The following is a 23,415-nucleotide window of genomic DNA, read 5'->3' on the forward strand; positions in this document are numbered from 1 at the left end:
TTATGTTCATGATCACAGAGAATCAGTTTTGAAAAGCAATTTTCAGGATTCTTCATTCTGATATACTAGACTTATTTCTCCCTAACTCTTGGTTAGAAAAGTAATAGAGAATTACTGAAGCTGTTAATAGGGTGACACAGTTGATTTCAAATAGGCTTGTAGAGTGTAAAGATTCAGTACAGATGTTTGGAATAACTTGCAGCTGTTGCAGGGTGAACAGGCTTAATGACATCCTGGGAATACTGAAGGAGAACTGCCTGGAGTACTTTAAAATATTTATATTATTGTGATATGAAAAAAAATGTTTAATTAGAAGCCAGAAAACAGTGTAGAAACTTCATTGGCCTTTGTTTAATTCTGAATCAGATTTGTAGATGTCTCAACATTCTTACATATTCCTGGGTACACTTATCCACATATATCCTCTGTTGTAACAAAGTGCCTCCTCTAATAAGAAAGGGGAGAAACGATTTTCTTTAGTTTCATCCAGGTTTGGTTTAGCTCAATTTAATTCAGAATACTTTGGAATTTTACCATATGCAAAACACCATAATGGAAAAAGGGTGAATAAAAAACCCTACACTATTCTCAAGAAACTTATTTAGTGAGTATATACATAAAAATACAGAATACAGGCCTGGAACGGTGGCTCACACCTGTAATCCCAGCACCTTGGGAGGCCAAGGTGGGAGGATCACCTGAGGTCAGGAGTTCAAGACCAGCCTGGCCAATGTGGTGAAACCCTGTCTCTACTAAAAATACAAAAATTAGCTGGGCGTGGTGGCGTGCGCCTATAGTCCCAGCTACTTGGGAGGCTAAGGCAGGAGAATTGCTTGAACGCAGGAGGCGGAGGTTGCAGTGAGCTGAGATCACACCACTGTACTCCAGCCTGGGCTACAGACAGAGTGAGACTCTGTCTCCAAAAAAAAAAAAAAAAAAAAAAAAAACCACACACACACACACACAGAGAATACAATGAGTACTATATAACTATATCATGGGAATTCAATGAAATCATGGGGATTTAATTGAGTGTTCAAATATTGCTCCTTGAGAAAAAGCCTAACTGCCTACAGGTACTCTCAAGGCACCAGAGGTACATTATTCTTTCATCCAGATAAAAACACTGGGTAAATGTCTCAATATTCATGCTAAATCTACCCTCTATTCGGTTTATAAAGCATATGGAGCAGCCCTGAATTAGCGATACAGAATATTAGTACTCTAGTCTCTCACCAAAAGCCTGGATATGATATTTAAAAGGCTTGCATAAAGCACATGCTAGCCATCCATTCCTGTAAGCATTCTAAGTTCCAAGACCAAGCTGCACTGTAAGAAGGTTTGGCTCACAATGTTTAGCCTCTCTCTGAATGGCTTTTACTGAATTGTACATTATGATCCAGATGACAAATCAATAAAAATTTACTAGGAGTCAAAAAAATCTATACTTAATGGAAACCCACATCTCCAAAATATACCACAATAGCAGGTTTTGGCTCAACTCCAAGGATCATCTCAGTTACCTTAAAAATCTTAGTTCCAGAGCAGTGTTGTTTAATAGAAATATACTGTGAGGCATATAAGCAAGCCATATATATAACCTTAAAATTTCGGGCACACAAAATAAAAAACTAAAAGGAAACATATAAATTTAATTTTAATAATCTACTTTATTTAATGTATCCAAAATATTATCACTCAACATGTAAGCAACATAAACGTTATTAAAATATTTTACTTTTTCTTCACCCTAAGTCTTCAAAATCTGGTGTGTATTTTACACTTACAGCACATCTCAGTTAGGACTAGCTACATTTCAAGACTAGTGACTACTGTACTGACCAGTCCAGCTCCAAAAGATAAACTTCTTTTGGGAAATGACCCTTTCAGGCTTCCTCCCTAACAGAAAACTACAGCTCTTCTTCTTTCCCCTTTTATTCTGTAGGTTTTTTAGGAGCAGCAGCCATGACAAATCTATGTACCAGTTATTTGGTGCTGAAGGTTAGAAGGTAGGGGAGGAGTTGGCCAGTAGAATATTTTTATTTATTTTATTTTTTGAGACAGGGTCTCGCTCTGTTTCCCAGGCTGGAGTGCAATGGCACCTTGACTCACTGAAATCTCTGTTTCTCCAGGCTCAAGTGATCCACCCGCCCCCGCCTCAGCCTGTGAGTAGCTGGGACTACAGGTGCATGCCACCACGCCCGGCTAATTTTTTGTATTTTAGTAGAGATGGAGTTTCACCGTGTTGCCCAGGCTGGTCTCGAACTCCTGAGCTCAGGCAAGCCGCCCGCTTCAGCCTCCCAAAGTGCTAGGATTACAGGCGTGTGCCACCGAGCCTGGCTCTTTACATAATATTTAATTCAGTAAAAATATTATAGTCCATTCTGAGTTGGAAACATTTCAAGTTCTCTTACATTTTGCAGAAAAAAATAACACACAACTTGAAAGGGATGTTAATTTGTTGAAATTTTACTGGTTTGTGTATTTCTGAAAGAACTCTCTTCTAATGTAATTTTATTTACTGATTAGAACATAGTAAAGTGCAGTGAAAAGTGCACTAGACTGAAATGGAAGATGATTTGACTTCTAGACCTTGTTTTGTCACAGATGAGTTGTGTGCTGCCATAGATATCTCTGGGTCTAAATTTCTTCATCTATAAAATAAGGGGCTAAAAGTACACCTCTAAATCTCAAACATCTAAAGTGGAAACTATATATTTATTTAAGAAATTCTAAATACTTCACACTTTCAAAGCAATATTATGTTTCCAATATACTATTGCATAACTTTGTAAAAATGAGATTAAATAATAAAGCTAAAATAAATGGCCAAATTGTAAAAGGAATCTAATTTTATGGATAATAGGTTCAATTCCTGTTCATTTGCACCAGCTAGGTTTTCAGCAATAAGTAAAAATAACACAACATTCTCTATCAAAGAGAATTCGTTAAATTCAGTTTACTAGTGAAACATTTTAAATTTGAGTAACTGGGATTACTAAACGTCACTAATAAAATTCTGCTACTGACTTGAAGACTCATCAAAATAAAGCAAGCAAAGAAAAATATATACAAATGTATAATCATCCAATATGGAGGCCGGGCATGGTGGCTCACGCCTGTAATTTCAGCACTTTGGGAGGCCGAGGCAGGCAGATCACTTGAGGTCAGGAGTTCAAGACCAGCCTGGCCAACATGAAGAAACCCTGTTTCTATCAAAATTACAAAAGTTGTGGCACACACCTGTAGTCCCAGCTACTCGGCAAGCTGAGGTGGGAGAATCACTTGAAACTGGGAGGTAGAGGTTGCAGTGAGCTGAGATTGTGCCATTGCACTCCAGCCTGGGCGACAGAATGAGACAAATACATCCGTCTATCGATTGATCGATAGATAGACGGATGTATTTGGCTTCCCATGGATAATTTCAGTTCAAGGTGAGCAGATATTTCTATGTGTTAGCAGTATAGTTCTCTAATGCAGAGAACAGGGATGGTCCAGCACCTATTTCTGTAACTCACTGGGTCCTTTATTTTTTCTCAAAGATCAGTAATTTTTAAAAAATGCCTGATGTCAATGCACTACAGCATTTTCCAGAAATGTTTAAGTGCTGACAGAGGAAAAAGAATTCCCTCCTACTCATACCAAATCACGAAAGCTGAAACAGTTCATCTAATCAGTATAAGGCATGAATGCTTTCTTGCACATATTTCTAGAGGTAATTAAATGCTCTAGGGGGAGGGAAAAAGCACTGAATAATAAAATGATCAGATATGTTGCTAAAGCTATTATGAAGCCCCAACCTAAAAGCAGAGTAAAATCCTATTCTAAATATCTAGACATTCTCACAGTCACATAGGCACATTTCCTCCCAGCTGCTTGATCTCTATGTTCCATACTCTAATCACAATTCCTGCCTCAGACAAATATCATTTTCACAATTAGGAAACAGAGCCTTAAGAATATTTGGGGGAATGGATGTATCTGTTATCTGAATCAGGGGATATCTATCAAATGAAATTATAATATTAGATTGGATTTAAATGCAGATGTTTATACTCTATAAAAGTAGGCATATACTATATTGCAATGATATAAAAACATATATGCATCCTTTAAAATAAGTAAAACACACACAAATAGTAATGATTTTGTTAGGCTAGTAAACCATAGGTGATTTCTCCTTTTATACTTTTCAAATTTCTGAACACTGAGATGGTACTTTTGAAATTAAAAAGCTTTTTATTTATTTATTTTTTTGAGACAGGTTCTCACTCTGTCAGCCAAGCTGGAGTGCAGTGGCATGACCTCAGCTTACTACAACTTCTGCCTCCTGGGTTCAAGCAATTCTCCCACCTCAGCCTCCAGAGTAGCTGGGACTACAGGTACACACCACCATGCCCAGCTAACTTTGGTAATTTTTGCTTGAGACAGGGTTTCACCATGTTGGCCAGGCTGTTCTTGAACTGACTTCAAGTGATCTGCCCACCTTGGGCCCCAAAGTGCTGGGATTACAGGCATGAGCCACTGCATCTGGCCTGAAATTAAAAATCACTTAAATTGATCACACAGTTATCTATTAATAGTTGAGACCACTTGGTAAGAATTCTATATAAATATGTAAACCTCATGAAAACTACAAAATAGGCCAGGTGCAGCAGCTCACACCTGTAATCCCAGCACTTTGGGAGGCCAAGGTGGGTGGCTCACGAGGTCAAGAGTTCCAGGTCAGCCTGGCCGAGATGGTGAAACCCCGTCTCTGCTAAAAATACAAAAAAAAAAAAAATTAGCCGGGCATAGTGGTGGGCGCCTGTAATCCCAGCTACTCGGGAGGCTGAGGCAGAGAATTTCTTAAACCTGGTAGGTGGAGGATGCAGTGAGCCAAGATCACGCCACTGCACTCCAGCCTCAGTGACAGAGTGAAACTCTGTCTCAAAAAAAAAAAAAAAAAAAAGACTACAAAACAAGTGTTGCCTCTAATAACCAAAGAAAAATTTATAAACGATTCAGTAATTTTTTAAAACTAAGCCCAGACGTTTAAGAAGTTTGAAGTCTAAGAACTTTAAAATTAAGACTCTTCTCCATCATTTGTGTGGTTTAAGAAAGACATTTCACTCAATTCTAAAAATTAGATCTACTAATTTCAACTTCCAATCAAATTTGAGTGGCCTTCATGTTTTAGTTTTAGAATTAAAACTAAAATTACTTAATTCCAAAATAAGTTTTTAAAACCATTTCTTTAAAAAAAAAAAAACACCTGCTCAATTCAGCTGCCATCTTAAAAGGAACAAAAAGGTGGCTTCAAGTATCAAGTACTAATAACAGGCAAATGATTCACATTGGATACCATATTTTAACACCAGTTCCTAAGTTTATTATTATAAAAGTTTTTCCAACCATTTGCAAGAAACGGGAAAATCACAAAGGGATTAATTTTTGCAGAAGTAGGGACTTTATAAAGTATTCCAGAGTCAACTTAATTTGATATAGAGTTGGAAAAAGGTGAAAAATGCATATACCAGAAATCTTTAACTACAAAGGACATATTTTCTCAGTAAAAGGCATGCCAGGCATTGGAGAAAATTTATTTCAATCTGTCATAAAGCTTGACAGTTTGAGTAAAAGAAACAAGCAAAAGATTATTATATTATGTGAGGAACAGATATGTTAAGTCTTAGATAATTAACATTAGTTGAAAAATTAAGCAACATTTGTTCTTCCCTTACATTGTCCATTATACACTTGTGTGCAATTAAAGCCTGTCAAATGGTATAAACTAATTTAGGGTTCCTGGCACTTTTCTGAATCAGATAGAACACCTTACAGGGAAAATAAAAAGAACTCTTTACTTGAAGGGGAAGGAAGTAAGACGTCTTTCTATTAGGCAATACCTTTTGCTGTTGTTGCTTTTTAAGCACACATTTGAAAGACTCAGGCTTTTCAGAAGGTCAACAAAAGAATAGTTTCACTTGTTATCATTTTTCAGGAGTTTACTTTGAAAATAAAGCTTCCGCGGCGGGGCGCAGTGGCTCACGCCTGTAATCCCAGCACTTTGGGAGGCTGAGGCTGGCGGATCACCTGAGGTCAGGAGTTTGAGACCAGCCTGACCATCATGACGAAACCCCATCTCTACTAAAAATACAAAATTAGCTGGGCATGGTGTCACATGCCTGTAATCCCAGCTACTTGGGAGGCTGAGGCAGGAGAATCCCTTGAACCTGGGAGGTGGAGGCTGCAGTGAGTCGAGATCGCGCCATTGCACTCCAGCCTGGGCAACAAGAGTGAAACTCCATCTCAAAAAAAAAAAAAAAGAAAGAAAGAAAGAAAGAAAATAGTTTCCGCTAAACCAGTGTATGATTTTTCTAATCTACATAGGTTAGAATAGACTCACAGTGCAGTAATTTATCTTACCTGCAAATGAAATCTGGAAATGCTGAACTTTAAAAATACCAACCATATAGCTTACTGTTGAGAAGAAAATGGCTTCCCCTCAACGACGTAGGAAAAGAACGCAAAGCCACATTTTAGAGTCTTTAAAGAATGACCCACCGGGCACGGTGGCTCACGCCTGTAATCCCAGCACTTTGGGAGGCCAAGGCGGGTGGATCACCTGAGGTCAGGAGTTCAAGACCAGCCTGGCCAACATGGCGAAACCCCGTCTCTACTAAAAATACAAAAATTAGCTGGGTGTGGTGGCATGCGCCTGTAGTCCCAGGTACTAAGGGAGGCTGAGGCAGGAGAATCTCTTGAACCTGGGAGGCAGAGGCTGCAGTGAACTGAGATCGCACCACTGCACTCCACACTCCAACCTGGATGACAGAGCACGACTCCATCTCAAAAAAAAAAGAATGACCTGTATAACCTGAGAGGGAAATGCTAATGAGGGACTTTAAGAAATATCTAAGAGACAAAAAGAAAGGGCAATGAAAATCAACTGGGGGAAAAGGTATTATGGGATACAAAGCTTGATGGATTTAGCAGAGACTTAAAAGAGACAAATGGATACACAGAACAAATTCTAAATTGTGTAAAAAGAAATGAAGATGCTGAGATGATAGAAGGTTATGGAAGGAAGTCATTTTCCACAGATTCCTCTTTTCATTCTAAGGGAAGTAGATGTCCATTTGTTTAGAATAATTAAAATATATTACTCTTTGCTCACTTTTCTTACCCATCAGAGTTGAAAAATATCAAGTGTATGAGTCCACCTGAAGTAGGAAATTATCATCTGAATTGTCCACATCTGAAAATTAAAGCTCAGATAAGCACACTCAGGCCATCACAAAATTTTATAACCAAGTTTTATTTCAATCTGTTAAACTGGAGGCATACAATGACCTAAACATATCTCTTTAAACTCTGTTCCTTGCAAAAAAAAGAAAAATGATGGTGTAAAAGGAGCATTTCTATAAGTTTGAACAAAGTTTAACAGATAGCAGAACTTTAGGAAAAACTTCACTTAACTTTAAGATTTAGTTTTTAAGTAGCCCCTAAAACCATTCAATGTCGCTAAGGCCATAATAAAGAAACCTTGGCCAACATTCACCTACAAAGCTGCTTTTAAAAATGGCAGTCTTTTCTCCTTGATGGTTTGTCCCCATTCTCCTCACAAAAGGAAAATCAAATAAAAATTACACCAAAAGATGATTCAGTATGAGGATAAGCTGTATGAAATTCTAAATGGTAACACACATTTCCAGTAATTTCATCACCTGTAGAGTCATTAATAACCAGCCTTCTAGGTGCCTAAACAGCTCCGCCAATTCCTGAAGGCAAGTGGGGTGGAGAAAGGCTATCAGTATAGGTTATCACTGTTGGTGCTCCGAGGGATCTTGATCTTCTCGATGTTTTTAAGGATTATATCACGCAAGGTGGCATACTGGTTCCGTAGGTGCAGCAGGATCTGGCGCACACTCAGGTACTCGTTTTCATCGACCTCTGCTACAGTGCGGCGATAATCTTCCACTTGGGGGTACTTCACTATCTTGGATACCAACTTGGCCCGGGTGTTGTAGTAGGTGGAGAAGCCGCATAGAGAGGAGGCCGCTGTGCTCTCCACGGTCCACAGCTGGTCCACAGTGTCTTCCTGGATAGACACCCTGAAGTTGTTGCCGTCCTCCACCTTCGGGATAAGCAGGTGCACCTACATCCACACTGTGCTGCATTTTTCTCTCAGCAGCTTGATCTCAGGTTTCACCCACTCAATTAGCTCAACCAGATGCTGGTTGCTCCGCAGAAGCTGTCCCTTGCTGCCAAGCAGTGCTGGGACCTTGATGGAGAATTAAGTCAGCAGAAGTGGCAGATTTTGGTTGGGCCCATCTCCCACGTTGCCTGGGGTGGCCAGGGCCTCCGAGGTTGGCACCGAATGGATTCTGGACAGGTCTTGCAGTCGGAGCTCCTGAACTCGGCTATTCAGCTCCAAGACCTTCTGAGGAAAGAAGGTGGACACGAGATCCTCGGCCTCCTGGGCGATACAGGCCCGAAACAGATCTACTTTCCCCTGCATGTCCAGCTCCAGCTTCTGCAGAAAAGCCATGGCTTCTAGAGGCATCGAGCTTTGGGGTGGACACGACCTGGGTTTTACACCCGCCTTGGCCGGCTGTGCTTGGGCCTCGCCGCCGCCACAACTCCCAACAGACCACTCCGGAAATTATGTCATAGGGTCCCAGAAGCCCACGTGGCTGGAAAGGAAGTGGTGCAGCAGGAAGTCGCGCCCCCGCCCAAGTCCTCTAGATGCCTTCGGCATGCTGACCTGCATCCCCAGCCCTACCAAAGCTCTGTGTGCTGAGGTTCGGGGCCAATCCGCTAGAGCATCGAGGACCACATGTTAGCAGAGAACCAGCCGGATCTAGTTCCCGAAGCCGCCCTTCTACCTACCTGGCAGCCTGGCTGGCGGGTCGCCTGACTATGAAAGACAGTTCCAAAGAATGTCGTTTAAGTAAGCATTGTGAAGACCTGTTAATGGCAAGGCGGCATACTTACACGGGAGCTCAACAAATCGACAATCCCTGGGTCAAAAATATACAATCTCTTTTGAAAAGAACCTCACCAAATGGGCTCTCCAGAGCAAGGTTCACTTCTGGGGAGCCCTAAGTCTCACCTTTACAGGTAACCTGGACCTAATCCTTGCTTTCTCCGTAGAAAATCAGAAGTGGTTCATTTCACTGTGGTATTTAAGTCAGGTTAGCAAACTTCGGAGATCTTTAATTTACATTACAAATGTTAAGTTATATGACTCTTCCTAAACTCATCTTTTTGGGGACAATTAACAAAATCTGAATCTGGACTCTAGATTAAAGATCAAGGTCAAATTACCTGAATTTGACAACTGCATTGTGGTTATGGAGGTGAATACCCTTGTTTCTAGGAAATACTACATTTTTAAGGTATAAAGTGATATAATGTAGCATTTAACCTGTTCTCAGAGAGTTCACAAAAATAAATTGTATGTGTGTAAAGAAACAGAATGAGGGAAAATGTTAAAAACTGATATATCTGCATAAAGCGTGTATGGGAGTTCAGTATTCATGTGACTTTTCTGTAAGTTTGAAATTATTTCGAAATAAAAAGTGAAAAAATTACCTTTTCCCTAAAGGCTTTCAGAATTATAAAGACAAATTCTGTGCTCTTCTAAAATTTCATTCTACTTATTTATATTCATTTTCCTTCCCCTGAAATATTTTCCTTTTGTTCTTTGTAACACCACAAAATCCATGCTTTTGAATTTTATACTAAAATTATTGACATTTAAATCAAAAAGATTCTCAAGATGCTTTAGTACAGTTAGGTTCATATGTAACTGTCACCTCAGACTGTAAACTCGAGGACAGGAGCCAAGTCTTGATTTGTTTCCATTGTATCTGGCACAATGCCTGGCATGGAGCAGGTGCTCAATACACATCTGATGAAATGATCTTCAATTAGTAAGATTTTGGATAACCATAACTTCCCGTGATTTAGAACTCAGAAGAAAGTGTCAACAAGATAAACATGTTGTTATAGCTTGGGTTCCCCAGCAAGCTGACTCTGAGAGTGTGCTTACAGGAAGTTTATTAGGGATTGTTCTTGTGATAAACACCTGTGGAAGGGAAGCGACAGCAGAGGGAGAAGTTGACTTCAGTACAATCTCAAGGCCTCAGTGGACCCCATGGAAAACTGGGAAAGGTCCTTCAGGGTTGTCTTGAGTTGGGGACAAGGCAATTCCTGAAGAAGGCTGTCTGGCAGCAGGACTTCCAGCTGTTGGGAAATAACCCTTTAGTCCTGAAAGGGAACTTGGGGAATGCATTATAGCTTCAACTATACACATGTGTCATATTAGGATACCTATACTAACAAGGCAGCAATCTGTGTTCAAGACAAGTATGTTCAGTCCCAATTAGGAGTTGAAAATCAAAGATGGTTTCTGTGTTCAGATTGCTTCAAGGCTTGTAGGAGTGTGATAAACGATGCGGTAAAGAGAATTATATATGGGTGGTACATGAGGGAGGGGATAAGGGTGTATATGTATGTGGTTGTATATGCGGTGGAGGTATTGGGGAACTACTGGCAAGCTGGATCTCAAGGTATAAGGGAAAGTGTCAGGAAATAAGGCAGGAGAGGTATGGACCAGCTCGTGGAAGCTGGCCCCTGTTTGCCATGCTTAAGGAACTTGGATTTAATAGAAGCCAACCAAGGAATTTAGGCAGGGAAAAATACATGATGGATGACATGACGGATGGAGGTGGATTTGAAGGAGAGACTAAAGGAAAAGAGACTGCTGCCATAATCCAAATAAGGAAGTATGCCTCATTTAAAGCAGTGGTGATGAGGTTGAAGAGACATATCAAGAGAGTTTTATAAAGTAAAATTAACAGTACTTGGTGATAGTTTTGGATATAGAGAAATGAGAAAAGGTAGAATTAAACACTATGTAACTTTTTTTTTTACCTGGGGAAAGAATTTCTATTTATAGTTACATTAAACCTCCCCCAAGAGGTGAATTAGATACACATTTTTACATACTCATATTTACTACATTCAAGCTAGGGGAATTTAGATAAGGCTATCACACAGAAAAGGAAAATCAAATATTGTCCACAATTTTCCTAAATCCTGATCTTCTTCATAACTTTGGCTCTAAAAGATTACTATGTAATTATTATGGAAATTCCCTTTTATACGCAAAACATCTTCAATGGTATATATGGTTTAACAAATGGTTACTCTATTTTCAAAAAGTAAATACTTCTAGTTGCTCTTTTAAAAAAGCAGGGAAGTTTCTTTCAATGATTAATGCAGCCATTTATATGGAATTATTTTCTTTAGTTGTCTGATGATAGAATATGAAATCCTTTAGGGGATTCAGTTGTTCTTTTTTCTGGTATGATGTAAGAGTTTTATTTATTCATAATGTTTCCTGTTCTTGTTAATGAGAGTAATGGTTAATAGGAAAATAACAGCCCCTAATTTTTCTTCTCTCATAGACCATCAGCAATCAGCAGTTGTTTTTTAAAAAGCTATTTAATGCACTTGCATGCCTTGATTTGATCCATGAAATTAATACTGAATGCTAACAGGTGGTGGAATGTCAGGGACAGCTGTGTAGAGTATAGTCTTGTTCAGGTCAGTTTCTCCTTTCTCCACAGCCCAGCAGGATTCATCATGTACTGGTGCCAATAACTGACACACCACTCTTCTTTTAGGAATACTTACAGATTTATGGATTGATTTATCCTTTTATATGTCCTCCAACTCTGAAACCCTGTGAAGAAGCGATTCTGGGGTCCTATGTGTGAATTCCATTTATAGAACCTATTCTAAGCAACATATTATATCACAACTATTAGACATAAAGGTAGCCTTGATCTATGGATTGGGATTTAATCCTTAGAAATACATATTTTTCACTGATTTCTCTGTCTATAAAAGTTAGGAGAAATATAATTAGTGGGACTAAATCTAGATCATCTTAAAACTCTGATGGGTGATAACAATTATCCCCTTTACAAAGTTCTTCATCTCCAGGTTGCAATGGATCTTACATTACCTAGCCCAAGGGCTTTATTTACCTCTTATGAACACTTGGTAGTGAGCATCATAAAATGCTTCAGGCCGAGTGCAGTGGCTCAAGCCTGTAATCCCAGCACTTTGGGAGGCCAAGGCAGGCGGATCAGTTGAGGTCAGGAGTTCGAGACCAGACTGGCCAACATGGTGAAAGCCCGTCTCTACTAAAAAAAGCACAAAAATTAGCCAGGTGTGGTGGCATATGCCTGTAATTCCAGCCACTCGGGAGGCTTAGGCAGGAGAATAGATTGAACCCGGGAGGTGGAGGTTGCAGTGAGCTGAGATCGCACCACTGCACTCCAGTATGGGTGACAGAGCGAGACTCCCTCTCAAAAAAAAAAAAAAAAAAAAAAGCTTCATTTTACAATGTAGTTAGGGTTGACAAATATATCACTTCCCTTCCTTCATTCTTTCTCCCAGACCACTGCAAGTTAAGGGTACAGAAACAAAAAACGTAGAGGTACTTGCTGCAATGTCTCTTTGTCGACTGTAGTTGCCAATTCAGTGTCTCTAGAACTGTCTCCAAATCTAATATGTGCATGCATGCCTTTAAATGAAGAGGAATGGCAATACAGGACTGTGGTTAAGTCCATGAAGTTGGCTTAACATGTCAAATCCTGACTTTGCTACTTATTAGCTGTGTGACACTGGCTAAGTTATGTAACCTCTCTGTGCTTCATTTTGTAGTTGTAAAACTATAAGTACACTTACGCACCACATAATGATGTGTCTGTCAACAATGGACCGCACGTACTATGGTGGTCCCATGAGATTATAATGGAACATATATAGAAATCTGATACATGGCACTTAATGTTGGTGATGCAGATCAAGTAGGGGAAATGACTGACATTCAGTAATATGGCTAAGAAATTTGGTTTTCCATATGAAAAAATAAATATAAATAAAGATATACATCTAGGTTTGTGTAAGTATACTCTATGACATTTGTACAATGAAGAAATTGCCTGACAATGCATTTCCTAGAATGTATTCCATTGCTAAGTGACGTATAACTGTATAAGATGTTTCTAGAATTTAGTTTTTATATGTATTTAATAAACATAAGTCAATGCTGGAGAAAATTTCTTCGTTTAACAGGAATTGCAAACAATTACAGAGTTATCTTCCTGAAATGCAAGTCTGATCATATTTCTGTCTTCTACAGGTTAAGAACCAAACTCTTCATGATCTGGACCCTGCCATCTTTTATTTCCTAGAACTGACTACATTCCAACAATTCTCTCACTCATCCTGTGTGCTTACATATTCACCTCTCTGTCTGAAATGCCACACTGCCTCATCTTCCTCCCACTCTCTACCCTACTCATCCTTCTATAACCAACTCTATTGTTTTCTGAAAAATTTGATACTACCTCCTCCTTCCTTGATGAATGTAGTGCTCTTGGCACAAGTAAAATAGTGTAATGATATCTACCTCATAAAGCTGTTGAAAGGATTAAATGAAATGACTACTATAAAACAGCTAGGACACTAAATGCTTCAAGCATAGTAGTTTTATTTATAATCTCAGTATTCTGCAGGATGTCTCTTTTATAGTTCCTATCTCAGTATGAAATTTTGGATTTACAAGTCACTTTTCTCTACAATAATAAATTCCTTGAGAACAAAGATTTTAGCTTATTTGTCTTTATACAGTCTATGGTAGCACAGTGCCTGGTAACAGTAAGTGTTCAATGAACATCTACTGAATGAATAAACAATGAAGCAAAACAGAATAAAATTTTATCAGACAGAAGCTGACTAGCAAAAGAGATGGGACCTTCAAGCAACTTATCTTTTTCTTTTTTCCTCTGAAAAAAATGTTGAATTATATTATATTATATAAAAACCCATTTTGGAAATCTAACAGGAATCTTCTGGGCTTTATACAGGAAAGGTAGGAAATATATTTCTTTTTTCCTCCCATCAATAGCATACAGCTTCACATTCTGCTTTTGACTGTGGTAACATGCCAGAATTCTACTAGTTACAGTATTACTTAGTTCTAAAACTCACTTAAATAACTGGAGTTCATCTGTAGAACAGTAGTTACGCAGTACTACATGTTTGTGCAAAAGGAACATACTGGGGAGTACTAGAGAGGTACACACAAGGAATGGGGTGATGCTGGCTCTGACTCATGCTCCTACTGTTTATTTATAGCTTCTTATTAATATAGGATTTGTTTTATTTGGCAAAAATACAAGATTTCAACTGAGAGAGGAAGATGTAAGAAAATGCCTAAGCATAAAGCTTCTACAGCTGAATAATAATCTGTAGCTCAGTGCTGTATCAACAGGCTCCCCAGGGGATGGTGCAAACTGAAACCACTCCAGAATTACAAATTTCATGAGCTGCAGACTTTACTGCTAAAAGTAAAGTAGTGGTTAACCAAAGATTTTATTCCTCTATAGACACCTCCATTTATAAATGCTAAATTCACTAGTTGGAGTTAGATTTTTAGAGTAGTGTACAAAATATTTACGATGAGTTCCTAATTACTTTAAATAATTTTCGCCAGCAACAAACAGTCAAAAGCAAATTTAAAAAGAGAAGCCAAAGAATTTATATGCTTAAAATGGAAACATTTCTCAATGTTAATTTAAAATGACTACCTGCCTTCTTACTCTGATTTTGCTTTTCAACACTTAAACCAATATTTTATTGTATATTTATCTGTGTATTTGTTTAGCATCTGACTCTAGAATGTGGGCTCTGGAAAAGCAAAGGCTTGTTTGCTTTGCTCATTGCTGGAGTCCTTGTAGTGTTAACAGCCAGGAACATAATGGCTATTCAGTAAATATCTCGTTGGACTAATGACAGAAAATTATTAAATTTCTTAATCCAATTCTTTGAGGATAAACAGTTAGAAGAGCTTTGCTAAAAAAAAAAAAAACTATAAAAGTAAGGTAATTATTCAGATAGTCACACTTAGTATGAATAAAGTTGTTTTGGATAATAAAATCAATTCCTAAAAGGTTTGAGGAAGAAAACTTTTAAGCTCTAAAGCTATTTCACATTTACGTTTTCTTTAAAGATCAACAAACGCTATTCATTTAAAAAATTTTAACGTTTTTGTATTTATCACTACCGTTCATCTTCTTAAAACAGAGGTGTTTGTTTCAAAATGAAAGTAAGATTCACATTTTGGTAGGTGGAAAATATGCCTTCCTAGTTTTATATTTTAAAATCAGGTCAACTGCACAAAACTGCAGTAAAATAAAAATAAAAAATTTAATCTGGACTTTTTGGTTCTAGTAAGTATTTTACCTAAGGAGACACTATACTCTCCCTAATCTAAGCTGAATACAAAATTGGTCAAATAATCCTAGGAGGAGAATGGCTTTCAAATAACCAGCAACCATATATGCACAGAAATTCTGTTGACCATTTCTCTTTGCATGATAGAGTATTATACATACATATTTTAATGAAAAATAAGATAAACTTTTAAAAGCTGACCCAAAAGCCTCAGACCTAAGTGAAGTTGCTTCATCAGAATAGACCTGAACTATTTTATAATGTGAATTCAAATTATCTTAATTTCCTTATGTTTTTAACAACCTGTGGATTCCTATTATATATAAAAATGTCAAGGTGACAGGCTTCATCTGAAAATGAGAAACAATGAATAGCGACCTTATGCAATTACATCTATTAACAATTACAGAACCTATGCTGATAGAATTTTTTAATCTATATGATTTTATATATGTGTGTGTGTTTTAATGCTTCCAAGATAACACTAAAGACTGCTTTTATGCTACAAGTGAAAATAATGTTTATTATATCTTGTGAATGAACCCATGACATAGTCATGTGGCTCCTATCTAATATCAATATGAAAATGTCAGATTAAGGGCTAGTTTCTTTACAATTATCAACTGATGTCACTAAATCCATCCAAATGAATGTGATGTAGTCAATCTGAATAAACCCTAAAAACAGCTGAAAACCTGGTGTCTGCTGTTACTCAGTTTTCTGACTGTAATCTAAGTCTCTAGTTCTATAGACATCACATGAAATGAGCTTTGATTTAGAATCAATACAGGAAATATTTAAAAGAACTCAAAAGTCACTTTTGCTAAAGATTATTAGAAGAGATTATATAGACTATTGAGAGAGATTCTAGCTATCTTTCTGTTTGGAAGAGCTCTTCCTTTCAAGTTTCTGATTCTCTTTCCCCACAAAATGGAAAAAAGGTAAGTCTAAATTATCTAAATCTAACCTTCATAAATAAACCCAGTTAGATAATGGATGGCAATGTAATGATACCGTATAATACTCTTGCAGTTTTAACACTCTTTCGAAACATGCCAACTTTCTGTCCGTTTATGGGTGATAAGGAAAATAACAGCATTAAAATGAATCTTTCTGGGGAGTTGGGGGAAAGAATGAATTTGCTAAATCTAATGAAAACAGACTCCTCTCCCCTTGTCATATCCTTTTATGGGTTCTTTCTATGTACCCATATGCTTCCAAGGTCAATCCCCTGATGATAAAGAAGTATACACATCTTGAATACCTATTATGTGTTAAGCACTGTGCCAGTACTTAACTTATTATTTCATTTAAACCTCTCAACAACCCAGGAAGAGATAACTATTAATATTACTATATTAGAGATAAGGACACTGAAAATTAAAACTGAGATTTGTCTGACTCCAAAGCCCATGCTACCTGATTTTCTACAAAAAAAAAAAAAAGCTATATCGACCCCCACTAAAACTTAATTTCTCCATGAAACTAAAAATGACTCACAGCTAAATGGAAAAACTTTTTTTCTTATTTCTGAATAAGACTGCACAATACTACAGCATAAACTATTCCAGTGCTGTTTTTATATTATTTAAGCCAATGCATACAGTATGTATATGTGTATACATGCATAATATATATAGTTTTAAAAGATTCACTCTAGAGTCTGATTCTGAAGCTCTTCTTCAAATTAAGGAAAACAAACTACTAATAGATTAGCCCAGAAGTAGCAGCTTTTCTTATAAGAGGCTTATTTTTAGTTCTTCGTTCACTTTTCAGTGTATTTCCTAGCACTGTGACCCATATAGGCACATATTATGTGTTTGTCTCATCTGGTCTCCAGAATTTTGGTTTGGCAATATCTTCTGCTACCCATTACACTTTTGCTATAATTATCTACAGTATATGTTATGTTTCCAAAAAGTATATAAATAACATTTCATTGGTTAAGTATAAAGACTGGAAATTTGAGGTTGAAGAAGTTCAATCATAGGATACTGTTTTAAGAAGTTCCAGCAAAATGTGCAACCTAACAAAGTCAAGGATAACACAAAGAAAACTAACAGTTTGGTATAACCTATTTAACTTGGCTTTGCTTTAATTCTTCCTTTAAAAGCTATTAGGTGAAAACACAGCATTGAATATCATACAATACTGGATATCCACACACACAAAATGAACTTTGATATACACTTTGCACATATACAGAAATTAATTCAAAATGGATCACACACCTAAATGTAAAACCTAAAATTGTAAGACTTTTAGAAAAAAAAACATATGAGAAAATATTTGTGACCTTTAGTTAGGCAAATATTTCTTAAAACCACAAAAACACAGTCCATAAAATAAAAAGCTGACATATCGGACTTCATCAAAATTAAGAATTTCTGCCCTTTGAAAAACAATAAAAAGGAAATTTAAATACAAGCAAAAAACTGGGAGAAAATATTTACAAGTCATGTATTTGATAAAGGACTTGTATATAGAATACATAAAGAACTCGCAAAGCTTCCAGATTGCTGAACATGAGGAGGTGCCTGGAAGGTAGCCTACTTGGAGAGGGTATGGAAGCTCCATACCCCTTCCACATAGTTTGCCCTATGCATCTCTTCCATTGGGCTATTCATCTGTATCCTTTGTTAATCATAATAAACCAGTAAACATAAACACTTCCTTGCTGGCTTTCATGAAGCAAGTTGCCATGTTGTGAGCTGCCATATCAAGAGGCCCATGTGGCAGGAACTGAGGGGAATCTCCAACTGAGCAAATAACTAAGACCCTCAGTTCGGCATCCCATGAGGAGCTGAATTCTACCAACAATCGTGTGAACTCATGAGTGGAACCTTCCCCGGTAAAACCTTGAGATGTGACTGCAGCCCTGGCCAAGACTGTGATTGTTACTTTCAGATGAAACCCTGGAGTAGAAGACCCAGCAAATCTATGCCTGGACTCCTGACCCATAGTAACTGTGAGATAATAAATGTGTGTGTTCTAAGCTGCTAAACAAAACAACACACATACAAAATCCTCAAAATGAAATCTCAATCATTAGAAAATAACTCATTAAAAAATTGGGAAAGATTGGAACAGACCCTTCACCAAAGAAGATTTATGGATGGCAAATAAGCACATAAAAAGATGGTCAAAATTAATAGTCGTTAGGGAAATGCAAATTAAAACCACAATGAGATACCACTACATACCTCTATTAGAATGGCTAAAAATAAAAAGATAGGCTGTATCAAGTGTTGCCAAGGATGCAGAGGCACTGCAACTCTTATTCCCACTGGTGGGAATGTAAAATGGTACAACCACTTGTACCAAAGTAGTTTGGTAGTTTCTTAAAAAGCTAAACATATGCCTACTATATAACCCAGCCATCCCACTCCTAGGTATTTACACAAGAGAAGTGAGTGCATATGTCCCTACAAAGACTTGTACACAAATGGCCACAGTTGCTTTGTTTGTAGTAGCTAACAGTAGAAGGTGAATGTATTAGTAAATTGTGCTATATCCCTATACCAGAATATTAGCAGTAAAGAAGAACTACTGATACAAGCTACACCATGGATTGATCTCAAAATAATTCTGCTGGAAGGAAAATATATATAATTAAGATCCCTTTATATACAATTTTTAAAACTATAAACTAATTTGTAGTAACAGAAAGATCAGCTGACTGGTGAGAGGGCAGGGAAAAATTACAAAGGGGCATGAGAAACAAAACTTTTGGGACTGATGGGGATGCTGATTATTCTGACTATGGTAATGATTTCACCTATATAAGTATATACATATATATACACACACACACACACACATACATATCACACATAAAATGTGGAGTTAAATATGTGCAGTTTATTATATGTCAATTATACCTCAATAAAGCTATTAAAAAATGAATCTTCACCTTAAAAGAACACACATGACATTGCATGGCACATAAAATTTCACTATCAATTTTAATTTTGAAACTATGTTAAACAATAAATATTTGCTTCATATAACAGAAAATTAGATTCAAACCAGCCACTCAAGACAGAAATCTGAACACAAGGATTTTATTTTTGTATAAAGACAATTAGTCTTCCAAGTGGTATAGTTCCCTGATTGCTATAAAGGGCAGCTCCTCAGAAAGTAATAAGGACAGATACCCAAGATAAGCACTAAATGTTCAAATATTCCTAATTATGGCAGCACAGAATTAAAGTTTATTTATTTTGAAAATGATGAATGACATGCCAAATGAAAACAAAATGGTATTATTAAGTTGCATCTAGTTGCCAACAGCTAGAACTGAAGAAAGGTGTTAGGGAAGAGAAGAGGGTGAGGAAAGAGAGGGATGATACTTTGCTTCACAGCATTTCAAAGTGTTTAAAAAAAAAAAAAGAAATTTCAAAGATGCCTGATGATGTCAGCAGAAATAAAAGCTACTGCATAAAGATATAATAATACAGTGTGACTATCATACCTTCTAGAATATTTTCATCCCCAGCAGCTATTATGTAATAGCTTTAAGTAAGGTACTTGCAGAACAGGCAGGTCTTAGCTTAGCTGTTAGGTCTCCATGCAGACCTCCTTGCATAGGACAGCCCCTCCAAGATTGGTTAATGTGTGCTCTTACGACACCCTATATTTACCTTGTTCATCACAACCATCACACCATATTGTAATTATATGTCTTTCATTCTCTAGATTACAAACTCCCTGACTACAGGGGCTGTGTCTTATTAATCAACTGTAACTCTACACCTGGCATTTTGTTGCAGAGATTTGACTTTAAAGCATACTGCATACTGACACCCCACCAAGGCCTCACAGTCCAAGTGTCTCTAGTAGGCTCACTATCCCACTGGCCAAGACAACTACTTCATACTTGTGCCTCTCTGCTTAAATCTTCTATACCTCCTCTAATATCCTTACTTTCAGCTGATGACATCAGTTGAGATGTCCTTCACTGGGAAAACAGAAACTGTTAGAAGTGCCTTCTCTTTATCTTCCTGGAACCTAAGGTCCTATCTATGAACTCATCTTGCCTCTATCATTATGTCCTGCCTTACTAGCAAAGGGCCATCCTTCCACCTGTTATCTGAATTCCACCCTTTTGCTCCTTCTCAAGGACTTGACTTCTCTTTTAACATTGCTTTCTTCCTATCTATGGGTTCATTCCTTTAAAATATATAATTGATATCCAGAGTTTGAAAATAAGACGAAACCCTAACTTTTCTCTATTTTCTTTTATAGGCAAACATTCTTAAATAGTTATGCTGTTCTCACTTCCTTACTACTTAATCCATCGTTAACTTTTACTTTCATGTCATCACTAAAAGGCTCTTGTCAAGTATATCAGTGACTTTCATGTTGACATATCCAGTGAAAACCAATCCTTCATCTTATCTAACGTCTCAACAGTATTCAAGAATAAACCACTCCTTCCCTCTTCAAAAGTCTCTTCTCTTGGTTTTCTCCCTATTTGCTGACCACTCCTATTTAGTCTCCTTTGCTGCTCTCATCCTTCTCCAACTGAAAATCTAATTTGGTCCTGAACCCTCCTCCTTTGCTGCTCTCATCCTTCTCCAATTCAAAATCTAATTTGGTCCTGAACCCTCCTCCTTTGCTGCTTTCATCCTTCTCCAATTCAAAATCTAATTTGGTCCTGAACCATCCTCTCTCTATATACTCTCTTCTTGATGACTCCATTATTCCCATGTAAACCCATGAGATAATGTGTATAAGCTGACCGGGTGTGATGGCTCATGCCTGTAATCACAACACTTTGGGAGGCTGAGGTGGGTGGATCACTTGAGGTTGGGAGTTCAAGACCAGCTTGGCCAACATGGTGAAACCCTATCTCTACTAAAACATACAAAAATTAGTCAGGTGTGGTGGCACACACTTGTAATCCCAGCTTCTCAGGAGGCTGAGGCAGGAGGATCATTTGAACCCAGGAGGCAGAGGTTGCAGTGGGCTGAGATCACACCATTGCACTCCAGCCTGGGAGATGGAATAAGACTCTGTCTCTAAATAAATAAATAAATAAATGTGTATAAGCTGACAATTCTTAATTCCTCTTAGCTCAGATCTATCCTCTCTTGAGTCCCAGATTCATAGAGCCAATTGCACACATTCCCTTGAATGTCTCACAGACACTTCAAATTTAAATGTATCCAAAAATAACTCTCCACATTTATACCAAACATATTACCTTGCCCCCCAAATATTTTCATCTTAGTAAATGATAGTCCTTTCTACCTAGTAATTCAAGACAGAAATCTGAACACATCTAATATATCTCCAATTCTCACTAAATCTATCCACAAAATGTATTTAGAATCCATTCATCACTTTGCTCCCATCATCATTTTGCCAGAGCTACTGAAAAAGCCTTCTAATTGCTATCTCTGTTCTCTCTCCTCCTACTGTTAATAGGTCTCTCTCTAATGCATTGTCCATGTAGCAGTGAACATCTTCTATGAACTAAATCATTCGTGTTATTCTGCTGCTTAAATCCCTGCACTGGCCCTCAGAATAAAACCCAAACTACTTACTATAGCTCATAAGTCTTTGTAGATCTAGCCCCTTCCAGTCTCCCAAACCTCATTTTCATTACTCATCTCCCATCCCATTCACTAGTCTCCTGTCACATTGGTTTTCTTTCAGGGCCTCAAATAAAGCTCTTTCCTGCCTTACTTAACTGCCTTCATATGCTCTTTCCTCTGCCTGGAATCCTTGAATTCCCCCCATGTTTGAGATATCAGCTAAATGTCACTGTCTCAGGAGAGCATCCTTGTTATTCTCTGAGTCCATTGTGTGTTTTCATCATACTTATATCTGTCAATTATTTTGCTAATTTATCGGGTTAGCACCAACTAAACTATAAGTTCCCTGAGCACAGAGACTATGTATTATTTATCACTGGAACCCATGCTCCTTGCATATCCTCAGAATACTCAGTACATACTTCCTGAAAAACTATTTTCTGAGTGCATGAAAAAACTAAACCTTAAGAGAAACAAGCCTTCTACGATCTAGTAGTAGAATAATGGAGAAAGTTATGAAACACATTATTATGGAGCTTAGTTATATGGATTCCACTACTGAAACTTCTATCTAAATACAACAAAGAAGAATGTATACTTTGTTTTGTTTTGTAATATTATTTTAAAATATTTTTGGAAAAGTTTTCTAAATCTATCTAAAACTTCTTAAATTTTATTTATTTTATTTTATTATTATTATACTTTAAGTTTTAGGGTACATGTGCACAACGTGCAGGTTTGTTACATATGTATACATGTGCCATGCTGGTGTGCTGCACCCATTAACTCATCATTTAGCATTAGGTATATCTCCTAAAGCTATCCCTCCCCACTCCCCCCACCCCACAACAGGCCCCAATGTGTGATGTTCCCCTTCCTGTGTCCATGTGTTCTCATTGTTCAATTCTCACCTATGAGTGAGAATATGCGGTGTTTGGTTTTTTGTTCTTGCGATAGTCTACTGAGAATGATGATTTCCAATTTCATCCATGTCCCTACAAAGGACATGAACTCATCATTTTTTATGGCTGCATAGTATTCCACGGTGTATATGTGCCACATTTTCTTAATCCAGTCTATCATTGTTGGACATTTGGGCTGGTTCCAAGTCTTTGCTATTGTGAATAGTGCCACAATAAACATACATGTGCATGGGTCTTTACAGCAGCATGATTTACAGTCCTTTGGGTATATACCCAGTAATGGGATGGCTGGGTCAAATGGTATTTCTAGTTCTACATCCCTGAAGAATCGCCACACTGACTTCCACAATGGTTGAACTAGTTTACAGTCCCACCAACAGTGTCAAAGTGTTCCTATTTCTCCACATCCTCTCCAGCACCTGTTGTTTCCTGACTTTTTAATGATTGTCATTCTAACTGGTGTGAGATGGTATCTCATTGTGGTTTTGATTTGCATTTCTCTGACGGCCAGTGATGGTGAACATTGTTTCATGTGTTTTTTGGCTGCATAAATGTCTTCTTTTGAGAAGCGTCTGTTCATGTCCTTCACCCACTTTTCAATGGGGTTGTTTGTTTTTTTCTTGTAAATTTGAGTTCATTGTAGATTC

At 37.6% G+C, this 23,415-nt stretch overlaps 1 protein-coding gene and 1 pseudogene across 2 annotated transcripts in view; both read right to left on the reverse strand.

The window, feature by feature from the left end:
* Nucleotides 1-23,415, reverse strand: part of ATF6 (activating transcription factor 6) — a 212,740-nt gene that overhangs the window by 63,442 nt on the left and 125,883 nt on the right. The window lies entirely within an intron of this gene.
* On the reverse strand, nucleotides 7,691-8,533 carry LOC129011755 (proteasome activator complex subunit 3-like; annotated as a pseudogene).

Source organism: Pongo pygmaeus, chromosome 1 (genome assembly GCF_028885625.2).
Source record: "Pongo pygmaeus isolate AG05252 chromosome 1, NHGRI_mPonPyg2-v2.0_pri, whole genome shotgun sequence".
Lineage (NCBI taxonomy): Eukaryota > Metazoa > Chordata > Mammalia > Primates > Hominidae > Pongo > Pongo pygmaeus.